The sequence below is a fragment of the Lissotriton helveticus genome, chromosome 12 (genome assembly GCF_964261635.1).
Source record: "Lissotriton helveticus chromosome 12, aLisHel1.1, whole genome shotgun sequence".
Lineage (NCBI taxonomy): Eukaryota > Metazoa > Chordata > Amphibia > Caudata > Salamandridae > Lissotriton > Lissotriton helveticus.
The window spans coordinates 648,339,411-648,362,509 of NC_136073.1; the positions used below are offsets into that span (position 1 = coordinate 648,339,411).

Sequence of the window (23,099 nt, forward strand, 5' to 3'; positions counted from 1 at the left end):
AAAGCAGGCCTGATGACCCCTCAGACATGGGCTTTGTTAAGGGTCCAGCAAGAGTCAGAAACAAGAAAGCCCATCCCTGCCTGCAAGATGTTGCAGATCGAAAGCAGATAACAACATGCAGGCGCTGCTGAAAGTGTCCCAGTGTTTGCAAATTACACCGGGAGGAATTCAGCATCTTTATCAGTGGGGCCCAACTTCTTGGCAGGGTGAAAAAAGTGGGTGGACGCCGCCCCCCCGCGTGTACCCCCGACTCGTGCCCTGGTTGGCATGTAAGATAATGGTCGAAATGGGTTTAAGGGCTACAACAACCTAGACCAGCTAGGCACAGATGATTAATATGTTGGCATAATAGACTAGATCATACGGCCATAAAGTATGCATAAGCTGATACTGGGAGCCCTTCCTGTTGCATCCTACTCTTTTAAAAGTTGCAATTTGAGAAATAGCACAAAGGCACTTTAGAGCAGCAGGGCTCGACAACCTGGTGTCTGTCACCGAGGACCGTTGGTTAATAAACTAACAACATGACCTTGAGAGTACAACTGTGGTATTCCCTCCAACATATTAATATGGTGGTGATGAAATTCAACCAGTAGATACTCCTTTACATTTGGCACGTTCTCCAAGAATTTGGGACTCTCCATTAAAACTTACCTCACGCTCAAGCTCCTAGACAATTGACCCACTAGGGAAATAAGGTAGCTAGGGTGAGGCACTATCTGTTAGGCTCTTATTGAAGACCAGCACTGACTCTCTTCCCCCCTTCTCCTTCATTCAGCCAAACATCTTTCCTCCTCTCTCCATGCTTTATCCAGCTACAATCACATCTCTCCTTCTCTATTTGTTGTACTCTCCACTCTACTTTTGGTTTCCCCCTTCTCACTCTCTACCCACACCCTGCTTCCTTCATGCTCTCTTTCTGTCACAATCACTAGTTCACCTCTTTTCTCCACTTCCTATTTTCAATGTTCTACCTCTTGTCCCTTCCCCTTTCCTTCTTGCAGTCTACTTTTCTTCCTTCATGCCACTTCATCTGTTTCTTCTCTACCTCTTTCCCTCCTTCTTTGAAACATTACCTCTGCGCTTTCCTGCTATCTCTCCATCCTCTCATCTTTCCACCTAGTTTTTGTTTCCTTCTCACTCCATATTCTTTCTTGTCTCCCTCTTCCTCCTCCATTGAACTTCCTTTCATTCTTTTTTCTCCTTCTCACACTTAACCTCTCCTTCTGCACCCTCCTTCCACCTCTCCTGCAGTCTTGTCCCTATCCATTTAATATCTCCTCTCCTTTCCCCCCCTTATCTTTATTGAATGTTAGGACGATACAAATACAAATATCTATTTCAAGCGATAAATCAAGAAAGTCATTGCTTGCATCTGTACAGAAGGAGCAGATTTCACTCACATAGTGTCAAAAGGCATTAGATCAATAGTGAAGCATTATTGTAAACATGGGATATAAAGAAAATAGAAAGAAACCAGTAAACCAAACAACATAAGGCCTACTTCAGACCATCTGTTGCAATGTCTTTGGTATGTGGATGACTGTGTGCCCGCCCTCAGGGATGAACATTATCTTGCCCTCTGGATGGGAATGTAATCGACCTCCACGACCAGTGTTCGCCAAGCTACTCAATTTACAGGACAGAGAGGCCCCATCAAGCTTTTTCTCCAAGGCCTTAACCTTATGATGAGTAGATCCATCTGTGCAGTGAGGGACTGTGTTTGATGCCAGAGGTCAGAGATGACTGCCTCTGTAGGCTGAACCCTGTCCAAGAGTTTTCGCTGGCAAGCCCGTAAAAGCACTAGCTCTAAGGCCACCACACCCACCCACCCTCCAAGATCAATCCGGGTCTCAGTGATGGCTTGTAAAATGGAGTCGAGTTGCGCTAGTCAGATCCAGTATTTAGTACAGTTGGACCATCCCATGCATACTCCATCGCAGCCATGGTGGTTGCCTTCCCAGACAACGAGGTCAACACTGTGCGTTTTCCAGCCCTAGGTCTCAGCATGCTCAGCGTCTCTCCAGTACTGGCCAGGCCAGTCACAGCATGCCATTCTCCTGGGCACCATAGTTGATGTCTGCTGTCCCCCAAGGTCGCTCCTAGAATATGCCAACCTTGCCGAGGCACAAGCAGCCCTGGTACTGCTGGTAACCATGGCTTAGCAGCAGGCACCACACTTTGACCAGGAAGAGCAGCCAAGGTACTACAGGTATCACAACATAGACCTGGGGGGATAAACAAGCAGGGTGCTCTCTGGTTCTGTTTCTCGAGGGGGAGTTGTAGAACACAGATAAGTAGGCAACAGAGGAGACCACCACAATCTCAGTGCACTTCTTTTACAGTGCCCCACACACTCCTGTGTCCTCCTACAATCTCCTATGTGGAAGGAGGAAGAGGCTCAATCCCACGTAGCCGGGGAGCCCACCCTCAGCAGCAGCCCCCACATCTTGCACCTCTTATGCCCAACTTGTCTAGCTGGCGATGCGGGGCAAAGGGGGATGAGAAAAACAGTGCCCAAGCACCTCCAGCACCCAGTGGGCCTCAGCAGCAATAGGCCTGGCCTGCCTGCACACCACCACATCCTGTCCAGTGCTTAATTTGAGCTAGTGCTTTCTGGTGCTCAGCACCGGCACTTAATTGTCAGCACCAGTGCTTGTGACAGCCTGCCACAAGGTGGCGCTGTCTAGCTCATTTTGGAATGACCACAACAACAGTTAATTATGAATGCTATATTAATTAAAAATGAATATTTCCTGCCGTCCAAGCTATTCTTATAGCTTTGGGGGTCTGAAATAGTCCAAATTGTCACACTTGTAGGAGTGTGATTGTTAGTGGTTGTGTTGTTACTATCACTGGCTGCATAGCATGGGCAAAGTGTTGTGGAATGTGCAGTGGCCTCTTGACGAGCGCCCTGGCACTTATTTTGTTACAAATTAAGCACTGATCCTGTCTCATGTGCGAGGCGAGGCGTGGCCCAGGCCATCCGCACTAGATCGGAAGCTTCTGGCCCAAAACCTCAACGGGACGGTCTGCTGAAAGAGTTTCCACAGTTGTTCCAAGACCTGGGAAAATTGAAAGCTCAACAAGTGACATTGCACATAGATGACTCTGTCAAACCTACAGCACTAAGACATAAGTGAGTCCCTTTTCATCTAAGGTCACTTGTGGAGAGGGAACTACAAGAACTAGCGAAACAAGGAGTCATTGAAAAAGTTTTGGCGCTACACCTTGGGTGTCCTTGCTAGTTATTACACCAAAGCCCAAGCAACCAGGAGAAATACGGCTATGTGTAGATATGAGACTGCCAAATCACGCTGTTAGACCTGGCACCATTGGCGTGGGTCTCCCTTCCATTTTTTTTCTGTTGCCTCTTATGTTTTTTCTGGGTTTAGATGCTTTTGGGTGCTGTGCCACTGCTATTCAGTGCCACTGCTATTCAGTGCCACAGTGCAAGTGCTCCCTCTGGTAAATTGATATATGGATTAGTGACTCCATGATTGACTTGTTTGGTTTACTTGTCAGACCCTAGTACAGTGCACTGCGTGTGCCCAGGGCTTGTAAATCTAATACTGCTGGTGGGCTTGCAGCACTGATACTGCCATGTTGACTGGGCAAGTGCACCTACTTGCCAGTCCCCAAACCTTCCCTTTTTCTACATAGTAGTCACCCCCAAGGACAAGGTGCATTTTTGGTGAAATGTAGAACATGCCCTGATGTGTGTGGCATGTCCTGATAATGAATTACAGCAATTTTCTTCATTTTTCACTATTGCAAGGCTACCTGTTCCCCATAGGCCAGATAACGTCTTAAAATCCTAACTGATTCAGGGAACTAGGTAGAAATTCGAGTATGCCTGAACTCAGAATGATAAAATACATCTTTTAGTGAAGTTGGTTTTAACATTCTGTGTTTGAAAATACCACTTTTAGAAAGTAGGTATTTTCTTGCCTAACTGTCCAAGCCTGCCTCTGCTAGGTTGTGTATTCCTTGTCTGGTTTGTGAGTGACAGGGGCTGGGGGATTCCAGGAGACAGGGAGAGTCAGCACAGGGCTGAATAGACCCATCTGCATATAGAGTGGTGGGAGGGAAGCATCTGGGAGCTGAATAGGGTTGTGTCTAACTTCCACAATGCTGGCTCCACCTCCTGTGGTTGGTCTCATGTCCCTGGCCTACACTGTCAAAGGAAGAGAAGGAGCCTTGTAAACAAAGTGCTCCAGGACTGCACAGAACTGGTTTGGACTAGGCACAGACACTCTCTGCCTTCAGAGACAAAGGATTTTGGTGTATAAAAGAGGGGACCCAGACCGCAGAACTTTAGATCACTTCTGGGAATCAAGACAAACCTTTGCTGAGGAGAAGAACCAGGAAGCTGAAGGTGGAGACTACCCCTTTGCTGTGTGTTTAGGGGCTGGCCTGCAGTGGTTGCTTCATTACCAAAGAAAGGAGAAGATGACTGAGTGTGCTTTCATCAACTTGAAGGAGAATCTCCAAGGGCTTGAACTTGAGCTTGCCTCCTGCCTGAAGTCTCAGGGATACAAGACTTCACCAACCAGCTCCCCCTGAATTCCCTTGCTGGGAATTGAAGTGCCTGCTGTTGTGCTGGGCCTTCTGAGAGACTGCTTGTCGCTGGGAGCTGGAAACCTGACGCAACAACGAGAAGCGTGTCGCCGTCGTAGCAGCTGTCATCGCATCGCCGAAGAAGCGTGCCGCCGCTGTCATCATCGCCTCGCGGAAGCGCAGCGCATCACCGGAGAAGCATGCTGCCACCGCAGAGGTCGCCTTCGCATCACTGGAGAAGCACGTCGCAGGGCCTGTCGCGGCTCCAAAGATCATCGAGTCGCCGCACAGCCGTCGGGCGTGCACGCATCGCATCAACGTTGTCGCATCGTGAGCAAGACGCCATTTTGTCGCATCGCACCGCAGAAGAGTATCGCATCGAGGTGCCATCTTCTCGTATCGCACCGGAGAGCAGTAAGAAACCGACGCATCACCTCCCCACACAGTAAGGACGCGAGCATCAACTCCCCTGCGCAGCAGTAAGGAACCGACGCATCCACTCCCCTGAGTGTAAGGAACCGACACATCAACTTCCCTGCGACCCTTTTGTTTTCTTTGCGTTAGGCATCCAAGGTATATTGGGAGTAAAGTGTTGCATTTACAACTTGAGAGAACTGAGCTATTTCTGACCATTTTAGAGTCTATTTTTGAGTACAGTATTGTGGATTTTTGTTGTTTGGTCTTGTGTTAAGTCTATATAAAAATACTTATTTTTTATAATACAGCCTGTGTGGTGTCCATCTGTAGTGTTGTCACTGTATTACTGTATGTGTTCAAAAATGCTTTACACACTGCCTCTGAGATAAGCCTGCCTGCTCGTGCCAAGCTACCAAGAGGGTGAGCAGGGATTATTTTAGGAGTTTAGCCCCTTACCCTTACTAGACGCAAGGGTCCCTATTTGGTTAAAGGTACCTACCTCTGCCAACTAGAGACCACCAAATCTAACACACGCCATCTGGAGAGGAAAGCACATTACACCTACCATGGACGACATAGTGACAGACCTCAATGGGGCCAAATGTTTTTCAAAACTAGATCTAAATTCCTGATATCACCAGCTTGAGTGAGCATCAGCGAGCAGATACATAACAACATTTTCAACACGTGGGTCTCCGACATATAAAAGACTGAGCTTTGGTATCTCCTCTGCCGTAGAAGCTTTTCAGAATGCCATCAGAGAAGCCCTCTTGGGGTTACTGGGCTGATCAACCTGAGTGACGACATTCTCATATACTCCGAGAGACTGCAGGAGAACCACACTCAGCTGAGGGCCACCTTTTTAGTGCCTGGCAGACTGTGGCCTCTCATTTCACAAAAAGAAGTGCGCTTTCTATCAGAACGCTATTGACTTCTTTGGATATGTGTTTTCCAGGGACATGCTCGAAGTGGAGCCCAAGAAGGCAGTGGCTATATGAGATGCACCCATACCCCAGAACCCCACAGAGGTGCGCAGTTTCATTAGGATGGCAACGTATTGCAGGAGATTTATACCCAACTTGGCCACATTGGCAAAACCCCTACGGAATCTCATGTAAACAGGCATCAAGTGGAAATGGGGCTCTGTGGAGAAGAAAACATTTCAAAGCGTACAAGGAGCCCTTCTGGACCAGGCAAACATGGCCTACTTCCACCATCAAAGTCAAACAGAGTTGGTGGTTGGCACCAGCCTGGTGGGGATAGGGGCAGTACTGCTACACGAAAACACAGAACATGAGTGGATAGCAGTGGCATAAGCAAGTTGTGCACTGTCCTCCACCAAAACGCTGTATGCTCAAATGGAGCGAGAGACCCTTGCTATCAGGTGGGCATGTCATCGCTTTCAGCTCTACCTGTGTGACCAGCATTTCAAAGTGGTAACAGACCACAAGCCTCTCATACCGCTGTTCACTGGCACCAGCCGCTTAACCCCTCTGAGGATCGAGACAAGGGTGGCACAGCTTCAAGCCTACGTATTCCAGACTGTATTACCCATGGTTTAACAACCCTGCGATTACCTGTTCCGGCACCCAACCACGGGCAGAGCTGATGGTTTGTAATGGGAAGAGGAGAAAACGGAATGCTTTGTGCAGATGATTGTAAATGAGGCCTGCCCAAAAGCAAAAACACTCAAGGCCATCCGGGAAGCCACAGAAAAAAAATGGAAGACTGGCAGAGGTAAAAGAAGCATTGGCCTAGCGACAGTGGCAAGTCTTTAACACATGAAGAACAGCATACCCGACTACAATTCTGGAGGGTAATGAATGAGTTGAGCCAGAACAGTGACAACCTATTGCTGCGGGCCAGCAAATAGTGGTACACAGGAGTCTGTGTGATCAGATGATCACCCTTGCCCACTAAGGATATCAGGGAGTTTCAAAGACAAAGGCCCGACTGAGGAGCATGGTCTGGTTTCCCAGGATGGATGCAATGGTGGATGATAAAGTCAGAACGGGAAACATCACTTACAACGCAACTTTTACCACGCAGTGCCTTTACATCGCAACCATTACAACGCAAACCATTACAACGCATTGCGCTGGGGGGCGCTCTAGGATAGGGAATAGGTTAATTTACTATCCAATAACCTTCCCTAGTGTCCCCGGGGACTGGAGTTGGAATAGTAAATTAAACTATTTACTATCCAGTGCCCAAAAGCACTATGCGTTGTAATGGTATGCGTTGTAAAAACCGCGTTGTAAAAGCATGCGATGTAAAAGCATGCGTTGTAATGTCGTACATCCAGTCAGAACATGTTATCCCTGTGCCATAATCAGCTGGGACCCATTCACAGCACTGGTGCTAACAGAAGAGCCCTGCCTCAAGTGCTGGTCGAAGATCAGCATTGAGTTCGTAAGTTTTCAAGATGGGTGCACCATGGTGGTGGTCATAGATTCCTATTCCAAGTTCCCTTTGGTAGAGCTGGTGCCGCTATGGCTTTCACCCACATTAACCCCTTGGCCGCTGGGGTAATTCCCCCGCTGTGCTGGGGGCTGGGGGCACACACAGGGCCCCGGTGCTCATGACGAGCTCGGCTCGTCATGCAGCACAGTGGCGCTGTGCCTCGTCAACACCACGCCCGTTTTTTTAAAACGCTCAGCACAGTGGGGGAATTATCCCTGCGTGTGAGCACGGGGGGGGTCATGACGAGCTCAGCTCGTCATGAGCACAGCGCAACCGTGGCTCATGACAAGCTGAGCTCGTCATGAGCATGGGAGGGGTTAAGCCAGTGCTGGAGAGAATCTTCGTATTGTTGGGATTAGGCGAGGAGGTGAGGTTGGACAACGGACCCCTGTTCTAGGGACAGGAATTTCTGGAATGTCTGTAATCTCTTGCTGTTCGCCATAGGAGGATCACCCCTTAATGGCTGCAAGCTAACAGCGAAGTAGAAAGATTTATGAGGACACTGAATTGGGTCCTTAGGGTAGAGGTGGACCAGCTACAAGATGCCAAGATCTGTCTCCACCAATTCCTGCAGGCATGCAGGCAGACCCCTCACTCCCTGACCAACTGTGCTTCTGCGATGTTGCTGTGTAAGCAACTCCCAAGAGACAATATCCAGGCAAACCCATGGTGGACACCGGTGGGGCTAGATGTGGAAACAACTCAGAGGTGGAGACAAACCATGTACAACAAAGCCAGCCGAGACCGGCACACGAGGATGCCTACCCTGCTTGAGCCACCCTGAATGATTGCTACCCACGGTGGAAGTTTCAAACACCTTATGAGCCCGAGGTGTGGGAAGTAATCAAGATCGATGGATTAGTAACGGCGAAGCGAGGACACCTCACCCTGGTGCAAAACATTTAATGGTTCAAGGAAGTGCATTAGGAAAACAGAGACAGATGGGGAGAACACCTTCCAAGTACAGCCTGAAGGAAGGATGGTCATCAGCACATCCAGAGAGAGGAGAGTGATGAAAACAAGAATGGGCGAACACCCGCAAGAGGGCAGGACCGCTCCACTACCACAGACAGTAGCACTCGTGAGAGACCGAATGAAGGGCTTGGATCAGTAGGAGCTTCCAGAAGTCAGAGATACTACCTGCGACCTAACCCGACTCCCAGCCAGGCGCTGAAAGACTTTTTATGCTCATATCATGTCAATGTGCATTTGTTATGTTTATTTACTAAAAGATGGGAGGGATGTAGCGAGCCACCCGGCCTCTCCAATTTAAATGTATGTACTGTAATGGACCCTTGACTAGAGCAGACGCTGCTTTTCTGCTCACAGCACCTCACTCTTTCTGCACATTTCTTTTAAAATTGAATTTGTTTAATTTCACTGTTTTGAAACATTACTGGATATGCTGCCCTATTTTTAACTGTGTGGGAATTTGAATTGGGGGCTGGTACTTGGTGGCTGGCGGGACTCAAACCGGGGTGTAGACTGCTTTTGACGACACTCCCGAGCCGCCATTTTTCCTCTTGTGAGGGTGTCTAGTTGCTCTGGAGGGCATAAAAAGGGACGCTGCGCTGGCGCGCCAAAGGCAAGCCCGTCTGCACCCGTCAGCGTCCTGGATGCGCTCGGCACCAGAAATGCTGCTCATCTCCCTGGAAGAATCAGAGGTGAGAGCACTCCTAAGCTTAAATATAGTAGAGATAGCCTTATGGCAATTGGCAGTCATGCAATGTGTTGTACATCAATGAAATCATCTGCTGACTCTGACCAATTGTCATGTAACATCTGCAAGTGGAAGGCAGTCCCTAGAGGTGGTGAGGGATTGGTCTCTGGGGGAATTGTCCATACCCTCGGGTCACAAGTTCCCTTGAATGATGTGACCAAGGAAAATTTCAAAGCTATTCTTATTAATGCCAGGTGTATGAGGAAACCTGAACTTCAACTTTATGACCTCCTTGTGGAAGCCAAGCCGGATGCCTTGTTTATCACTGAAACCTGGCTCCACGAGGGATCAAACCCTACTCTCGCTAACGTTATACCCCCCAATTATTTGATAATCAGGAAAGACAGAATAGGTAATAGAGGTGGGGGGGGTAGCAATTATATACAAGAACTCTCTCCCTTGCTCGGCTATACCCATTGCTGACTTGGAGAGAGCGGAAGGCTTAGGATTCTATTTGTCAGTCTCCACCCACCAGTCAGTGGACGGGGTGATCATATATAGACCACCACGGCCGCCCGGTTACTTCCTAGAGTCCATTAGCCATGCCATAGCACCCATCGCTACTAGATTTAGTCAATGAATGGTCCTCTGGGACTTCAATCTTCATTTTGACCAAAGGGAAGACCCAGAGACCAAGAAGCTATGCGAATCTTTGAGTATTTTTAGCATGGCTCCATATGTGATGGCTCCTACTCATGAAAAGGGTCACATTTTGGACCAGATTTTTTCAACACATAATATTGACCTCGACAACCCGCTCCCTATTATTTGGTCAGATAATGTTTTGCTCACATTCTGGATGAAAAAAGAGCTAAGTAGGGCCCGGTCTCATGGTATCCAATTAACAAAAGAATGCAGATCTTTTAACCTAATCACGCCCGATTCTTTGGCTGAAATATTAGGCCATCATCCTATTCTTGTGGAGGGGCCCCTAGAAGATGCAACATATGCTCTGGAAAGCTGGCTGCAGAAATGGACATTGTATCTTGCTCCCCCTAAGATGCGTGGGGCTGTACAGGGCACAACCTCTGCTCCTTGGTTTACTGAGGCGTTAAGAAAAAGCAAAAGTGCTTGTAAATGCCTGGAGCGCTTATGGAGGAAACGTTTATGGAGGAACGCTTATGAAGGGAACGCTTATGGAGGAAACGTTTTGACCCATTGAGTAAAGACACCTATAAACAGGCACTTAAAGCGCACTATGTCAAAGTGCGAGATGAGAAAAAAAGTTTCCTGGCTAAAAAAATTGATCAAGCCAGAAACAGTAGTAGGGAATTATTTAAGATTGTGAAGGACTTCGCCTCCCCCAATGTTACCCAGAGTCTTTTCACTCCCACCTGTGAATGGACTAATCAGATAGCCAAGACAAGATTAAGTCCATCCAAGACACATTTGTTGTGCCTACTTGCATGAATCAGGATGATGTGTTAGACCCTAAAGAATATTTCAGGGAGGAACTACTTCTGGAATTTCCTCCTGTTTCTTTGGATACTTCTCTTACAATCATGAAGGCGTTAAAGTCTGGGTCACCTACGGACCCCTGCCCTGCGAAAATCGTAGCATCTGTCGTTGAGGTTTTGAATCCAGCTATAAATCAAGTTCTGAACCTTTCCTTGTCTAATGGAGAAGTTCCAGCGAGGTGGAAACAGGGTAAAATCCTCCCCCTTCTGAAGAAACTCTCAGCTGACCCAACTGTAGTTAGCAACTATAGGCCCATAGCACTGCTTCCTTTCTTTGCAAAGGCGTTGGAGAAGTATGTGAATGTGGTGATTACGGACTTTATTGAGGCCACAAATGCTCTCCATCCCAGTCAATCGGGTTTCAGAGCAAATTATAGCACTGAAACGGCCTTATTGAAAGTCACTGAAAGTATCAAAGTCACCCTCGATAGAGGAGGTAAGGCAGTTTTAATACTGCTGGACCTCTCGGTGGCTTTTGATACCGTGCCCCACGGACGACTCCGACAGAGACTTAGGGAATGTGGTTTCGGGGGCATGGTTCTTAGGTGGTTTTCATCTTTCTTGGATGGCCGTCAGCAATCTGTCTGGTCCCCACCTTTTTCAGCTGATATTCCTTTGCTGAATGTTGGAGTGCCCCAGGGCTCAGTTTTGAGTCCAACTCTTTTTAATATTTATATGGCATCTCTGGCGCCTCTAGCGGAGAAACTTGGGGCAAAGGTTATAACCTACGCCAATGATTCCCAACTATTGTTCACATACGAAAAGGATGAGCCGTTAAATGAAAGTTTAATACACCAATGCCTGGCAAAAGTGTTTAATTGGTTTTGACAGAACCGACTGTCATGCAATTCTGCCAAAACCCAAATTATCATTTTTGGACACACCCCGGGCGATGAATGGCAAAATTGGTGGCCTCAGGATCAACCTTGTCCTCCCAGCCCTGTCACCATTGTGAAAAATCTCGGAGTCTTGCTTAATTCAGATCTTTCGATGAAATCGCAGGTTCGATCTGTGGCTAGCACGTGTTTTAATGAGGAAAACAGGGGTTGGGCCCACTGGGAAAGAGGGTAGGTCGGGCCTCAATGAATTCTAAAAGACGAGGTGCCCAAGCTGCATCTTCTTCTTTTTTAGCCAGGGGCGGGCAATCGCGTGTCCGATTCAAGCAGCCATGGGAGATGCGAACCCGCAACAAGACTTACAACAATTGAAGATGTCTACTATAGTCAACCTTTCGGAAAAACAACTCACGAAGGATGAAGAAATGCTCTTGAGTCTTGGCCTCAAGTTTGTCCCTAACAAAAAAACAGATTTCACGAAACTCAAACTAGAGGCGTTAGATTTCTGTCGTAAAATACGATTGAAAGCCTTCTTCGCTTCTGCCGAAGTGACGTCTAGTCAAGAAATCACTGGTCTGAGAGTAAAATCGAGGTTTACTCCCACACAAAACATTCCAAAGCAAATCATTGCTTTTGAGCAAGCGGTCCTATCATCTCTCACTAAATTGGAAAAAACTAAAAGCTTCATGAAAAACAATATCAGTAAGGGCATGACCACAGCAATTCGTGATCTCAAATCAGACACATCCATCATAATAAAACAGGCAGATAAGGGTGGGGCAGTGGTGCTGTGGCCCCGCTCCATGTACCTTACCGAGGGGCAGTCACATGTCAACAACTGTGAATGGTATAGGCCGTCAAAAGAGGACCCCGTACACGCAATTCAAGATAAAATTGCTAGAATCTCCAGAACAGGGCTAGATGAAGGTTTTTTGGGTCCAAAGGAGTTTGAATACCTCAATAAGAAATTGCCAAGAACGCCAGTTCTTTATTTTTTACCTAAGATCCACAAAAATGAACAGGTACCCCCAGGCAGACCCATTGTTTCGGGCTGCGACTCTGCACTAGAGCCAGTGTCTAAGTACATTGATTTCTTTTTAAAACCTTTCATAGTGCAAGTGAAGTCGTATCTCCGTGACACGACGGATTTCATCACCAAAGTAGAGGGGCAAACATTTGATAAAGAAACACAATTGATGGTCACATTGGATGTCGCCTCACTATACACCCAAATTCCTCAAGATGAGGCACTTGAGGTTATAGAAGTATATCTTGACCAGCGTGACAGACCCCACCAGGTACCGACTTCATTTATTGAGTCACTGGCAGAAATCACCTTACGGAGCAATTACTTCAAATTTGAAAACGATTTCTTCATACAAATCAAAGGGACGGCCATGGGCTGTCCTTATGCGCCGGAGCTGGCAGTGCTCTATATGGCCCAATATGAAGAACGATTCATTTACAAGAATAATCCATTTGTTGGCCACATAAACCAATGGTTACGATACATCGACAACGTCTGGCTCCTGTGGCAGGGGAGCCAGACTGAGCTCGATCAGTTCCATGCATGGTTAAATTCCCGCCATAATGACATAAAATTCACCCTGAACTCCATCCCACAAAAAATGACTTTCCTAGACGTCACAGTAGACAGTTGCGATGGAATGCTATCTACAACTATACATAAAAAAGAAACAGACAGGAACACAATTCTGCACTACACGAGCTCACATCCACAATGTTTAAAAGAAAATCTGCCCTATGGGCAACTGTTAAGGATAAGGCGTAATTGCACAAATACTTCTGATTTTGAGATTCACGCTACATCATTCTGCAATGAAATGGCGAAAAGAGGTTACCCTAAAAAACTGCTCACTCACTCTAAAAAAAGAGCTAGATTCATCCCCAGGGAGACTCTTCTACAAGTGAAAAGGAAGGAACAGCTTGACAAATTGGTCTGTGTGACGACCTTCGGTCAGCATACAAACCAATTCAAGCGCATCATTCTCACTAATTGGCATTTGTTGGAAACTATAGAACCTCCTTTCCAAAAACCGATTTTCGCCATGCGGAAAAACACAAGCATAGGACAACAACTCATAAAAGCAGACAGCTATATTCCAAAGCAGAAAAGTGATCTCATTACACAGTGGAATTTAAAACCTATATGTGGGCACCGTAAATGTGGTAATTGCGTTTCTTGTGCAGCGACATTGGAAGGAAACGTTTTTTCCCATGATGGTGTTACATGGAAACATGATGTATTTACAAATTGTAGAACCAAGAATGTGGTCTACGCTGTGGTATGCACGTGCAATAGAGTGTACATTGGGAAGACAACTCAGGCCGTCAATACCAGGATCACACAACACCGTTCACGAATAAAGAAAAGGGTGCTAACTGCACCAATGGTGGAACACTTCGTGAACAGTAAACATAATGAAAATGATTTCAAATGGACTATATTGTTTTGGATTGACCCAAAACATCATACTAATGTGGAAACAGTTCTACTTCAAAAAGGGGCTTATCTCATCATGAAATTCGATAGTGTGAATAAAGGTCTCAACTGCCTAAGAGAAAATTAACAGAGCATGAGAACTCTAAACATCAACACCAGCTGGGCACAACTACCAGTCCCATAAGACACCACTCAGGTCTTTTTGGTCTCAACCGCTCTGATAGGCTACATGAATATCACATGATCGTCTTTCAAATTTGCTGTGACGATCGGAATCATCGCAAGCAGATCTACTCCGCGTCCGTGTGTGAATGAGACACGCTTCCAATTGTGATAACTCAGGTATGCTCGAATACATAAAGGATAGATTCAAGTAGCTTATCCCTGCAAGAAATGTGAAGTGTTCCTTACACGCCTTCGTTTCAAATTTCTGTTTCCACAGAACAAAATCCTATTCGAGCCAAAAGGAGCGGCAGTTAATTCCGCACCTCGAGGGTCGAGACACGAGTGAGTTCTTAACTTACCATAAACTTACAATCGACCTAATACAAACAACATCTCCAATGCATGTTCATATATTTTTTACAGAAATGTGATCCCAATTAAGAGATCCAAATTCCAGCACGACGGCACATACGCCGCTGGAACAAAACGACTAAAGGTAAAGACTCGCCTTCCCCCCTCCCTCTTAATCGAGCACTAGTTCGTAGAACAATTTCCTAAAAAATTCACTCTATTGCAGCGTGTACCCACGCCAGAGACCGCATTCCATAACAAGTGCAGCCTTGGATATGAATAAACAAGGTAGGCTGCACCATGATGCAATCATTGTAAATAGTTAATGGATCGAGGACCCTTCAGCTAAAATTCCCCCTTTTTCTTTTTTTGTTGTGTAAATAGTTCCCATGGACCAGACTCATACTGCCCTGATGAGAGTCCTTTGAATCATAGAACAGGACTTGAAACGCGTCGGCATTTTCCTTTCAACGACATTCAATGCCAGCGATTCATGTATACTAATTAGCTTATATCCTTCTGACTTGCATATAAGCGGATTGATATTGTATCGGGTTGATACACTGTCTAAAATTTCTTTCCAACTGTTGGTCTTGTATTGAGTACTGAGATTCCAATAATGAGTAATAGTTCCATGTTTTATTGAAATTGTGAGCACACTGTAATTGTCTATTGTATTATATGTTCACTAATGTGTTTATTTCATTGTAAATATTCATGATTTTTTCTACTTGTGCAAAATGTTGTTATATGGCAACACATGAAGTTGATGACGATTTTTGTCTAGTCTATATATATATAAAAAAATCAAAAATGTAGTTGAAAGAAATTGGCAGAATTTTATGCCAGGATAGACCAATAAAAAAATGTATGTTTATCCTCAAGAAACATTCATTGTTTAATTTACAATAGAGGCTTAGGTAAACTCCCCCAGTTACATAGCACATGTTTTAGGCTCCTTAAAATGATGAGGAACTTCTTATCACTGCTGCCACTGTCCCAGAGGAAGACAGTAGTCCAAGCCTTGATTATGTCAAGGCTGGATTACGCCAACGTATTATATCTGGGCATCCCGAATTATTTGTTGGGCCGCCTACAGGTTGTGCAAAATGCGGCAGCCAGAGCGATCTCTTTGGTGGGGCCTAGGGCTCACATGGCGAGCCATCTGAAAACCTTACACTGGCTCTCAGTGAAAAATAGGATTGATTTTAAGCCTCTTGTGCTAGCCTTTAAAGCCTTCATAACAGTGGAGCTCAGTGCATCAGAAAAAGAATTACGGCCTATATCCCAGCCAGGACTTTAAGGTCATCGGCCCAACATTTGTTATTGGTGCCTAAATTCTTTAGGACCAGGAAGGGGGGACGCTCCTTTCAGGTGGCAGTGGGCAGATTGTGGAACTCATTCCCTCTTTCCCTCAGACAAGAACCAGAACTTCTTAGCTTCAGAAGCCAACTTAAGACCTGGCTGTTCCACCAGTAATAAAGCTGCTGTAGGACTGTGAGTGACTAGGGTTTCTCTTTTCAAGGGGTATTTTCCCAGCGCCGGGACACTCCTCGGAGTAGCCGTGTGCTTTATAAATCCCCCATAACATTAACATAACATACTCTCAACCCGAGGGGCTGTACGTGGCACGAGGGTATAAATAAAAGGTTAGAAGGTCGCTCGTGGCCTTTACCAATTTCTATGCTGATGTGTTCATGTGTCCGTGATTTGGGGACTAGCATTCAGGGACCTGCTCACAAGGCCAAAGACCACACCAGCCACAGTAACATGCGTACTGTGGGAAAGAGGTAGGTTACCCAGAGGGGCCACAACCTTTTTCAATATTTTTTTTGGTTGTGGGGCTCAAAATCTTATTGGCTGATTAGAGGTTGGTGCGGGGTGGTGTCCCCTCCATCTGCATGGCTATTGGATAAGCCTTTTATTTAAGGGGTTTGCGCCCTTGCAATCAGTATATTGCAGTCATGTCTGGGAAGTGTTCCCGTAAAGGTGAATTGTTTCTTCTTCCTCTGATGATGATGAGGATAATATTCCAGCCAAAGCCATTAACTCACCAGAATTTCCTCATGCGCTGCCTAATTCTCCTGCACTGCTGACTGACGCAGAGATGGAGGCTATGATAATGAATGCAGTGGATAAAGCTCTCAAAGAAAGAGACAAGAAGAGGACTGCTTATGATTCCTCTTCTGATGATGATGTACTTTCTTCTTCTGGGAAATGTATAGGAAGGAAAGAGGTTCCGGAGATTTTGGGAAATATCGGGCAAAACGTAGGTTTTAAGACTCTCCTTGGATAAGACAACGAGGATGTGCTGTTTTCCCAAAATGCGAAGCCACCATTTATCTCCATTACATTCCACTCTAGAGCCAAAGATCTGGTTTATGGGAATGAAAGGAGCGGGATCATGCGTCTGTACCTAGATGTCTGCAAAAGCTCTACTCTTTGGAAGATGAAAATTATATTTTACCAGCCCTCTTAAAATTGACTTTATCCTAGCAAATCTTATTGGGCTCATGTCTCTCAATCCCAAGTCAGACCCTACTGAAAAAGTCAAGAGTGCTTTAAAGAAAGCGTTTTCAGCTCAAAATCTGCTCTTGAGATCCACCACTTATGCTGCCTATAGTGCACAGTCCTTGGTAACGGACTGTAATGGTTTGACTAAAGCTATCCAGGATGGCGCTGACTATTCTGCTCTCTTGGTGGTGATGGAGCAAGATGGTCAAGTACATGGCGTATATCTCCTCAGATATTCTTGGAGCATCCTCAGTTGCGATGGGGGCCTTTTTGACAGTAAGGCGCAGTCTTTGGATGCAGGATTGGTAGATGGATCTGAGTGAGAAGACTTCATTACTGACAGTTTCATTTGATGTCAGGAAGTTGTTTGGAGACACGCTTGAGGAACTGATTGCAAAGGCTTTCAAAGACAGAAAGCATGCTATCCCATATAAGGGAAGGCTTTCTTCATCCTCTTTTTCCTAGATACCTTGGGGACGATCTTTCCGGTCTTCTACTTCAAAGCGGGACTACAAATCTTCTTCCTGCATTAAAAGATTCCAGCCAAGAAGGCTGTATAAAAAGGATGAGTCTCCTGATCTGCTTAGTTCTTCCAAATACAATTCCTGAGTAGTCGGCTGCTTCAGTATCTTCAGATCCAGTGGGAGGTCATCCTCATCTCTTTGCGGATGCTTGACATCAGGATGTCAAAGACAAGTGGGTCTAGCGGTAGCTCGAGGCAGCACCACATCGATTTAATCAAAAAGCCATTCCAATAATTTTTTACCTACTTCTGTTCCTTCTAATGCAATCAACTAGTATGCTCTCTTCTCTGGTATTTTCAAGCTCATCAAGAAAAAGGCAATTGTCAGAGTAGCCTAGATGTGTCCCTCTTGAGGATTAGCGGATTATCAGACAAGGGGACTCGAGCGGTGTTATTATCATCGACACCAACGATCTATGATCCTAGTAAGTAGATTGGTTCTAAGAAAAGTTAACTACTAGGAAACTAACAAATGCATCTTTAGATCACCACATGAAAAAGAGATGTCGATATAGGAAATCACCTAGAAGGGTGGATGTTTTAGGTACTAATCCTCCATTTCTGAAGATTAACCTGCTTAACACCCTCCACTATAGTAGTAGATTACACCCTTTCGGCTTTGGCCAGAGCTTAACATCCAAATAAACCCCTCCTATAGTAACCCGCTTAGCAACTGCTCAAAAAGTTATTTTTTTAACTATGAATCTGTGCTTAGTTTTATCTAGTGTATGAGTTGTCGTATAGAGATGGCTACACACGAAAGAGGACATGAAACTTTGTGTAGAAGGATAAAATTGCTTAAATGTTTAAATGTTTGAATATAATTAAAAGTGTTAATGATTCTTGTTTCTTGGATTCCGAGAAAGAATGGTAGAAGTACACAATAACAATAACTTGACAAATTGTAGACAGGTTAGAATAAACTTTGGAGGACTGTGAGAGATTTGTGGAAATATGTGCTTATATATGCTTTCTCTTTTCTATGTATATTTTAGTGTACTTGTGTGGCTCCTGAGGAAGGCGTTTGTTGGAACGCCGAAACGCGCGTCGAGAGACTATATGATGTCATGCCACTTTGTTTGATATGTTCAGTAATATTCAAATGTTTGAATTATTATAGTTTTTTAATTTAATATGATTTATGAAATATAATTGTTATATTTTTAGCTGTGTGTCTATACATATATATTAGGTATTCCTTGTGAATAGTGTCTTTCAGATTATTGTTTAGGACCTGTGTTTTGTTAATTTTTCTTTGTGTACAAGATATCATGATTTTAGATGTATTTATTTTTTAATTAATAAATGTTGAACTATTGACAAAAACAATTTTTGATTTTTTAATTAATGCCTATCTTGAAAGTTATTATTTGCTTTTCATGAGTTTCCTCTGTAGCTATTAAATGTTGACTAAAGAATTCCAATATATCAATTGTCAGAGTACTGCCAGCAGAGCACAGGATGGGCACATACACCATTCTGTTCTTGGTTCAAAAACCATCAGGGCATATCAACTATCCAGTTTTGAGTTTGAAGAGGCTCAACAAAAAGTCAAAATCATCTTTATTCAATTCAAAAGGGTGAATCATAAAAGTGTACATAAGAATGCATTTACATTTTTTTAAGTAAAAAAAAAAAAGAATGCAGATAAAAGACAAGCACAATTTAGCATACAGCAGTTAGTGACTTCCTTCTGAAAATAGCAGCCCTCAAGAAACTAGCTAATACCACACATGAATACAAGTTTGGAAGTAATTTTAGATATAAATACGCCGGCCTACATTGTCAAAAATGTAGTGATTTCAATAAAGGCTTGATAAAAGAAATCCTCAGATCTTTATGAAATTTACAAAAAAACTGTACATTGTCAAAAATGTAGTGATTTCAATAAAGGCTTGATAAAAGAAATCCTCAGATCTTTATGAAATTTACAAAAAAACTGTACATGTATGGTCGATTGTTCAGACATCTTATCACAAGGGCAGTAGATTGATTGTCGTGACCAGTTATTAGAAGATGGGAAGCTTGTTAAATGATGAAAAATATCAAGCCTGAAACGCGTCAAAACAAACCTATGTTGGGGATTAAGAACACTAATTAGACACAGTTGAATCGAGAAACTGGTCAAAGTCATTTGGTTATTCTGTACAGTTGGTTTGACCAGTTCCACCGATAATCTCACATCTTCCAGTAGGTATAGACATTCTGTTTTTAGTGATTTCCTCGTAATGTACTTTAGGGTTTCAGGGTTAACATAATATTCAGGATGGCTAATGTCAAACATTACTTTTTTGATAAAATGTAACCATGGAATGTTCAGAGCAAGCTCCGAGTCACAACAGTCCTGTGCAATAGTGCAATTAAAATCCATATAATCAGAAGTCCAAATCTTGTGCCAGAGGAGGACTGGCTGCACTTTTATCAGACCAGCTAAATGAGTTGCTCCCAGTTCTGAGTGGCATACAAAGTTAGAACAGGTGGTTGGGAGCTCAAGGAGATTGTTTAAAAAGCCATTTTCTAACAGCTGTGAAGAATCCACATTTACATACCCCCATAGCTCGGAACCATACATTGCAATTGACCGACATTTAGGGGCCGATTCCGATCCTGGTAAAACGCTGTACAAATCGTGGTATGGAGTGTTTTCCCCATACAACTCGTACTTGTAAGGAGGCCCCTACAACCTAGGAAGTACGATCCGTACAAATAGACGCACTCCATACAAATTGTAAAAAAGACCATACAACTCGTATATACAAGCGATTCCGATTCGGATTGCTCTGTACATGACGTTCCCATGTATTCCCGGTAGCAGTTTACAACCCGGCAAGTACGATTCGTACAAACGCCACTCCATACAGCTCTTTTTTTACAAGAGCCAAAAAGTGCTGGAAAAACCTTCTACGCCCCGAAAACAGTATGAGACAGACCCCCTCATGTACGCGTCGTACACCCCATGAATACAGGGGTATGGTGCGTATGTACGGTGCGTACGGATGGCACGGAAAGTGGGGTACATATGCGATGATGGGGTACTGGTCGTGTACGCACCGTACAAGCACCGTACCCCAAAATCGCACATGTACGCACCGTACCCCAAAATCGTGTATGTACGCACCGTACCCCAAAATCACGTTTGTACGCACCGTACCCCAAAATCGTGTACGTACGCACCGTACCCCAAAAACGCGATTTTGGGGTACGGTGCGTACATACGCGATTTTGGGGTACGGTGCGTACGTACGTGATTTTGGGGTACGGTGCGTACATACGCGATTTTGGGGTACGGTGCGTACATACGTGATTTTGGGGTACGGTGCGTACGTACGCGATTTTGGGGTACAGTGCGTACATACGTGATTTTGGGGTACAGTGCGTACGTACGCGATTTTGGGCTATGATGCGTACATACACGATTTTGGGGTACAGTGCGTACGTACGCGATTTTGGGGTACGGTGCTTGTACGGTGCGTACACGACCAGTACCCCAAAATCACTTATGTACGCACCGTACCCCCAAAAATCGAGTACATACTTTGCGTACATGCGCGATTTTGGGGTACGCACCATACACACGCCTCGCATGTGGGGGGACTCCTGTACGCCTCATACCCCTATACGGCCCGTACCCCGGTATGAGTCGTACCCCCAGAACGAGTAATACCAGGGTACGAGGCGTATAGGGGTTCGCTTTGTTGCCCGGTACGAGTCATTCCCCGTATACAGGCCATTTTCCATATAAATCGTATGCTGTCAACCCGGTACCAATCGTACTTGATGGGTTGGACAGCCTTTTTACAAATTGTATGGTCTTTTTTACAAGTCTGTGTCGTACAGCTTTTCCCGATCCGATTTGTAAGGATCGTGCCGATCTGTATGTATTTTTCCCGTATGAATCGTACTACACGGGTTGGAAGGGACTTTGCACAATTTGTATGGAAAAAAATACAAATCCTATTTGTATGGAAAATAAAAATCCAGGATCAGAATCGGCCCCTTAGTGTTGTAGGTGGTTAACATTTCTTTAGGAGGTTTACGACACAAATTCCCCCCAAAATTGCACAGGCCCGTAATTGATCTAGGAAATTGCATCCTTCTTGGGCTTACTGCGCTTCTCCAATTCCCTACATCATCAAATAAAATTCCCAAGTATGAAAAAGAGGGCGTTTGTGGTAAAATCGCTTTTCCTATTAAAATATTATGCCCCTTTGATGATCTTCGGCCTGCTTTCATGACAAACGTTTTACTAATGTTGATTAATAGCCACAGATTTTCCATTAAAAAGTACTAATTTTTCTAGAAGACGCTGCAAACAGTGGAGTGCGGGCCATAAGCACCGCATCGTCCGCATAGAGTAAAACCGGTACAGGCCAATGTCCAATTTGCGGCTTATCGGTGCATGTGTCAGCAAGGCTGCTACCCAAGCTAATAAATAACAAGCATTTGCAATGCAATAGGTCTCGCATTATTAAAGTTTGAGATATTGTCATTGCTAATAATAATGCAACACCAATAGCAATAGCTATTGCATTCCATTTTTACATGCGCGCTACTACACGCTCAACCTAAAAATTAGCTGAAACACTGGCGAGGAGAGAGGGAGAAGAGAGAATAGAAGGCATTAGTGACGAGGGAGAGGGGATACAGAAAAAAAGCATTGTGCAAGGTCAAGAGAGAGCGAATGGCAGTTGAGAGGAGGCTCGAAAACGAAATTGTAGTGAGACAGCTGCAGTAAAATGAGTAGAGCGAGAGAGAGAAGGAAGGATAGAAATGAGGCAAGGCCAAAAATATGTGTAGGGAAACATCCATCTGGAATTTGGCGGGAGAGGGGTAAGAAATACAGAAAAAAGTGGAGGGAGCAACAGCGGAAAGAGTGGTGGGGCGGTCAAACCAAGAAATATCAGACACACAGACAGACAGACAGACATGGTGAGAGGTACCAGAACAAAATATAGTGGTGAGAGCTTCAGAACAAGAATTAGTTTGGAGGCGAGATAGAGAAAGAGAAAAAATGCAACAGATAGAGAGGGGCCAATAAGCAATACTGCAGGAACAAAATGACATCAGATGATATAGAGTGGACAGAAGAAAATTTATTGAAGAGGAGATGACAAGGACAGAGTGATAGGAATGGGAAGAGGCAATATAAGAGAGAGAGAGAAAGTGGAGCCCAGAGAAGGGCAAAGGCGACAGAGCTAAAAATACAAGAGAGAAGGACAAACCATAACTAATTTAGGGAAGGGCAGAAAAAGAGCAAATCACAGAATAAATATATTAGAGAGGAGGGGAAAGCCAGACTGGAGAGGGGGCTTAACAGTAAATGTGGAAAAAGAACAGAAAAATACAAATTAGAAAGTTTCGATAGACATTGGGCAAGACAAAAGAGCAGGGGAAGTTGATATACAAAGGGAGCAAATAAGGGTGTAGGAGGACGAGTGAGAACGAGACAGTGAGACGTGAAATTGAGGTGGGGAGAAGGAGAGAGAGCGAGCGCTCAAAACAGAGCCGATATATAAAAAACAGCAGTAGCATACGTAAGTTAAAAGAATACAAGACCTATTGCATTGCAAATGCTTGTTTACTTTGTTTTCTTTTCACTTCTATCCAAAAACAATAACAAGAAAAAAAA

The 23,099-nt window shown here is 44.7% G+C and overlaps 1 protein-coding gene across 2 annotated transcripts in view; it reads left to right on the forward strand.

Annotated features, from left to right (window-relative positions):
- Nucleotides 1–23,099, forward strand: part of FA2H (fatty acid 2-hydroxylase) — a 718,995-nt gene that overhangs the window by 398,840 nt on the left and 297,056 nt on the right. The window lies entirely within an intron of this gene.